Source organism: Salvia hispanica, chromosome 6, assembly GCF_023119035.1.
Source record: "Salvia hispanica cultivar TCC Black 2014 chromosome 6, UniMelb_Shisp_WGS_1.0, whole genome shotgun sequence".
NCBI lineage: Eukaryota > Viridiplantae > Streptophyta > Magnoliopsida > Lamiales > Lamiaceae > Salvia > Salvia hispanica.
In genome coordinates, this window is record NC_062970.1 from 42,619,731 (window position 1) to 42,625,092 (window position 5,362).

At 36.0% G+C, this 5,362-nt stretch overlaps 1 pseudogene; it reads right to left on the reverse strand.

Annotated features, from left to right (window-relative positions):
• Positions 1-1,990: 1,990 nt before the first annotated feature.
• The window catches only part of LOC125195389, a 10,348-nt pseudogene continuing 6,976 nt past the window's right edge, over positions 1,991-5,362 (reverse strand).

Below are 5,362 nucleotides of genomic sequence, written 5' to 3' on the forward strand. Positions count from 1 at the left end.
TTGGGAATGGACTGGCTGACAACGAACTTTGCGACGATTCGTGGTAAGGAGAGGCAGATATCTCTACAAGCTCCGGGAAGAGAACCCACCATATACCACGGAATCGCGATGAACCGGCGAACCGCCATCATATCCGCGCTTCAGGCGACTGCAATGATGAAAAAAGGGCGAACTGCCTATCTTGTCTACCTCCATGGAGAGGAGAAGAACGAGGAAAGGATGGAAGATGTTGCTGTTGTGAAAGAATTTCCCGACGTTTTTCCCGAAGTGTTACCTGGACCACCGCCAGATAGGCAATTGGAGTTCACGATTGACCTTGAACCGGGAGCCGCACCCGTATCAAAGGCACTATATCGAATGGCGCCAAAAGAGTTGGAGGAATTAAAGATACAACTCCAAGAACTCATGGACTTAGGTTTCATTAGACCTAGTGTCTCGCCGTGGGGCGCACCAGTACTCTTCGTGAAGAAGAAGGACGGATCAATGAGGATGTGCATCGATTATAGGGAGCTAAACAAGTTGACCCTAAAGAACAAGTATCCACTGCCAAGGATAGACGACTTGTTTGACCAACTGCGAGGAGCAGGAGTCTTTTCAAAGATGGACTTGAGGTCCGGATATCATCAGCTACGAGTTCGAAGGGAGGATATACCCAAGACTGCGTTTCGCACAAGATATGGCCACTACGAGTTTGTGGTGATGCCGTTTGGATTGACGAATGCCCCAGCGGTATTCATGGATTTGATGAATCGAATATTTCATCCGTACTTGGATAAATTCGTTTTAGTCTTTATAGATGACGTGCTAGTCTACTTAAAGAACGAGATATGTGTTATCATGCCTTGATTTGTTTTGTCATGCCTATCCCTCGTGGCTATGCCACTATTGATTTAATCGAATTCGGATCCTCGTAGAGCCGCAAACTCTACTTGGGTTAGTGTACACCAATGTTAGACCGAGTGCTGGCGTACGGGTCGGCCGGTCTAGTGACCTGGATTGCGGCCGCATTCCTTGTCATGTAGAATGAGGATATGGTAAACGTCGATGAGAAAAATGGTTGCGCGACCGTGATATTTGAGAAAGAAGATATTTTGGTGCCTCGGGTCTTTCTAAAGTTAAAACCCCGATGGACACTTGAAAATGGCATGATGATGATAACTATAATTGTGATAAAAACTGTTTTCGGCATGAGTCCACTGAGTATGTTTATAGTACTCAGCCCTGCATGTGTTTTCTCTATGTGCAGGTTGAGCGGTGGCGAGCGGGCGGCGGTGTTGAGTAGGAAATAATAAGATGATCTGTTGGAACTCTAAGTGTCGTTGTGTCTCCATACATAGCTTCACTTCTTTCTTGGTCGCTTCCGCTATTTTATGAAAAAATTGTTATCTTTTGATTGGGATGAATATTTTTATTTCGTGGGAATATTTTGGATATGAAACAGTTGGAATTATTTTGGAAACTCTGATGAGCATTTATTGCGATAACCTTTTGTTGGATTTCTTTGCTAAGGCATTATTCTTCTCCTATTTAATTGTTCATTAAATGCTTTGGTTAAATCCCTTTTTAAATGGAACCCTAGCCTATGATCTTTGATGCAATTAAGTCTGCCTAGTTAACGCTCGCCGCATTTATTATACCCTAGATGGGCGGGTCGTTACATAATATATCAAACTAGACTTAACATCTACATATGTATTTGTTCTAAAGTTTTCATCCTATTTTTTTCTCTTCTAGAATTCTCTACTTTTTTCTTATATTATCTATTTATTCTTAGATATTTCTATTACAAGTTAGCTTCAAGTTTTCATAAACATACTATAATAAGAAGACGATTCGCCCAATTGATACTAACCGAATAGGTTAGGGTTGGAAATCATCACTTCAAAGTTAAAAAAATTGCCTCACACGCCGCACCTCCATCCTGCGTCACCTCCTGACCACCTTACCATTAGCCTACCTCGCTGCTCCACTGCCATACCTTGTCGCATTGTCACTCAGGTGCCTCGCCAGATCTCTTCCGCACTATCTCGTTGTCCACCTGCTTCGCCAAAATAGATATTGTAGATAAAGAAGGTTTCCAAAAGTATAAAAATTTAAAAATAGTTTTTCTTGTAACATTGGAGAAGGGAGGATGAAATTGGCTAAATGGGTATCAGTGAAATTGATGGTATACATGAATGTGGTGTCTTGAATGTTATCAATAATGAAAAGAAACGTCTTCTTATACATTTTGTTTATTGTTTCTCAAACGTCAGAGGATCATTAACCCTGGCCTGAATTTAGGCCCCAAGTCCCCTCCACGTCATCATTCCCCTAAATTTGAGTCCAGGCCCAAAACTCCTCTAACCCTGTAAGCCCTAACCCGAGCCACAACTATTAAAATGCACTATTCACCACTTCAACCTATTTTACTTGTGAAAATTGAAAATGTTGAACAATTCAAATTGGGAAAATTCATTGTTCAGTCGGAAAAAAAAAAAAAGAAAATTGCAAATCCTAAAAAAAGAAAATTAAAAATCCTAGAAGAAGAAATTTAAAAATCCTAGAAAAAGAAAATTGGAATATATATAGGCAATAAAATTGTTCAGGTGGAATACAAGAGAATTGAAATTGAGAAGGTGTGGAAAATGATGCACAAATGGAATATATATAGGCAATAAAACAAAAAAAAAATAAAAAAACAATGGTGGGGACTTGCTGCCGGGCCCGGAAACCATCCAACGCCGGGCCGGGACGCACGAAGTGGGGCACGGACATGGTTAACGCTGGGCCGGGATGGACCCCGGGAGCGTCCCCAGGCCGCGACTGCATCCTGGGGACAAGCCCGGGCCGGAAATAGGCGTGCTCCATCGCGGCAGGACGGGGGACGGGCTGGAACTGCGGCCCAGCCCCAGCGTTAATCATGCTCTCAGTAATTATATCCACATTCTCAATTTATTTCACTTGTCATTAATGGATATAGTTGCAATTGACTATTGTGCTTCAGTTCCATTTAGTGGCTGATCTACATCGGGATAAAACGGTATAATTATGCATCTACAAATTTAATTCAAAAGTTCATCATTAGCCGATTATCCAATATTTATAGTATTTCATATCCAATATCAACTTTTCAGCCGGTTATCCAATATCAACACTTCATAGTCCATTATCAAATATTTATATTTCATATCCAATATTAACATTCCCAAATATTTATATTTCATATCCAATATTAACATTCCGTAAAGTTTAGAAAGTTTCTATTAAGGAACGAACTCAAATAGAAATAGTTTCTATTTTTAAGAGATGGAAGTAGTAAATAGTTAGTCATTAGAAATATTGAAAAATAAAAAGATGTAAATTAATTACTTAAAGAACGAAAAAGTGACAAATTATCTAATCTATTTGATTTTGAAATAAACATAATCTCAATACATAATGAATTTAATATTGATAAAATCTTAATATAATAAAATCTTGGTGAATGAATTGTCTCTACCAAATAATCGATTTAAATATTTTGAAATAGTAATAGGAGTACTAATAATGGCGATAATATTGTAATACTAATAGACGATGGAGACTGGCCCTATAAAACCAAGTAAACTGTATAGGTTGTTGATAAATTATAGTATAAAATATACTATAATAATGTAATTGAGTCGTTATTGAAAAATTATTAAAAAAAAAACTGTGGTTAGGCTAGAAAAATATAAAAAGTTAAAATATATATATATATATATAGAGAGAGAGAGATGTGATCATATCATAATCCCCAAATCACATAATAACTCTATAACCAAATCTGGACCACACATATTTGATAATCTTGTGGTTGAGATTCAAACTTAGATTTACTTCATAAAAAAGGCGCAGAGGGGTAAAAATGTAATTTCCTCATTTAATTTCTGAATTTTACTCTAAACGCGCGATTCACGCTTTCATTCTGTTTGAACTCAATTCTCTCACCTTCATCTTCATCTTCATCTTCACAATTAACAGATCGATTCTCTCATCTTCATCTTCCATATTTCTCGCCTATTTTATTTCAACATCTCCAGATTTTCTTCGATTTGTTCATTATTCCGTAGTCTCCAGATTTTGTTTCCATATTTCTCGCATAATTGTGATCGGGAAGATGTTTTGAATTTTGCGCTCTTATTTTCATTGATTATCTCTTCAATTGCTGTGAAAATTTGCTTCGATGGAATCTGTAGCAAATAACGAAGGTAACAATCATTATTGATTGTGTTCATATTCATGTATTGAATTTGATTTTAGATTAATATTAGTTGTCGATTGGTTTATGTTTCTGATGTACTGAAATTCTTATTTGATTATATTATGTATTGTCGATTATGTGTTAAAATGATACTTTTGGCTTATAAATATTAGGTTTACTGCATAACATGATAGTTTTGTCGGATAAAATGATACTATGATAAAAATGATATTTTGGGCTGATAAAATGATAGTCATAGCTGATAAAATGATACTTTTCAGACGTGTCATAGCTGATAAAATGATACTTTTCAGACGTGTCATAGCTGATAAAATGATACTTTTCAGACGTGTCATAGCTGATAAAATGATAGTCCTAGGTGATAAAATGATACTTTTGGCTGATAAAATGATAGTTATATCTGATAAAATGATACTTTTGGCTGATAAAATGATAGTCATAGCTGATAAAATGATAGTCATAGTAGTTGATAAAATGATACTTCTTACTAATAAAATGATACTTTTGGCTGATAACATGATACTTTTTGGCTGATAAAATGAGCAACCTTGGAACAGAGTTTCTACAACGGTTTACATCTACAAGGAAACTTCTATGACAAACTATCTTTGAAGAGGGCTTCCAAAATAATTTCAATTGAACAATACAGAAGAGTTCTCTTCACATTGCACAGACCTACAAATGAAAAGTCTAATCTAGTTCAATTTAAACAGATCATCCAAACACATAGCAAACACACACACACAAAAAACACAGAGACACACACAACAACACACACAAACACTGGCAATGCATAGCCTCACACACACACAAACATAAAGTATCATTTTATCCCATGAAAGCTGTCATTTTATATGAAACTATCATTTTATAATCAAACTATCATTTTATCCCGTGAAACTATCATTCTTTATCTTCTGAAACTATCATTTTATCAAGGGCAATTATCATTTTATCAACTATCATTTTATAATCTGAAACTATCATTTTATCCCATGAAACTATCATTTTATCCCATGAAACTATCATTTTATCAATGGCAATTATCATTTTATCTTCTGAAACTATCATTTTCTAAATTTCAATGAGTTCAAAAAAACAGAGAGGGCATAACTTGTCACTTAAGTAGAACAAAAC